Below are 1,067 nucleotides of genomic sequence, written 5' to 3'. Positions count from 1 at the left end.
AGGCGCAGGCCCCGCCCCGCCCCCAAGCCCAGGCTCCACCTCGGTAACGTAATCTCCTCCCCACTCCCACTCTTGCCTCCAGCCCCGCCATCTTGGATCCGGGCAGCGTTCGGGCGCCCACCCTGCCGCTAGGGGTCAGCCTGGCACAGCCTTGTGCATCCGAGGGTGGTCCCACCTTCCCTCCTCCCCCTGGTCCTTTTTGGGGTGGGAGGTCCTCAAGATCCTTTTGAGACGAGGTGCTCCACCCTGTTACGCAAGCGCATTCACATATTTTCTCTGCAACTTAAATAAATTAATGCGTCTAACCACTTTATGATCGGAGCCTTTGTGCTGGGCGGGGCGAGCCCTGGCATTTTCTATGGACTCGGAAAGGGGATGCTAAAGGGGTTTTCCGGCCAGACGCCGTGGCTCTCGACTGTAATCCCAGTACTTTGGGAGGCCTAGGAGAGATAATTAGTTTGGCCAGAAGTTCGAGACCAGCCTTTCTTCAAAACATTTAAAAATTAGCCAGGTAGCTGTGGTTCACGCCCGTAATCCCAGCACTTTGGGAGGCAGAGGCGGGCGGATCACGAGGTCAGGAGTTCGAGACCAGCCTGGCCAACGTGGTGAAACCCCCGTCTCTATTAAAAATACCAAAAATTGACTGGGCGTGGTGGCGCACGCCTGTAATCTCAGCTACTCCGGAGGCTGAGGCAGGAGAATCGCTTGAACCCAGGAGGCGGATGTTGCAGTCAGCCAAGATCGTGCCACTGCACTCCAGTGGGGCAACAGTGCAAGACTCCTTCTCAAAAAAAAAAAAAAAAAAAAAAAAAAAATTACCCAGGAATGTTGGCGTGTTTCTGTCGTCCTAGCTCTACAAAGGTTGAGGTGGGAGGATGGCTTGAGCCCAGGAGGTCGAGACTGCTGTGAGCCGTGATAGAGCCACTGCACTCCAGTCTGGGTGACAGAGCAAGACCCTGTCTCAAAAAAAATAAAAAAATAAAAAAAGATAAAAGTTTAAAAATAGGGGGGGAGGGATGGCACTGGGAGTTATACTTGATGTAAATGATGAGTTGATGGGTGCTGAT

Source organism: Mandrillus leucophaeus, unplaced genomic scaffold, assembly GCF_000951045.1.
Source record: "Mandrillus leucophaeus isolate KB7577 unplaced genomic scaffold, Mleu.le_1.0 Scaffold463, whole genome shotgun sequence".
NCBI lineage: Eukaryota > Metazoa > Chordata > Mammalia > Primates > Cercopithecidae > Mandrillus > Mandrillus leucophaeus.
Note: the sequence above shows the minus strand (reverse complement) of the source record.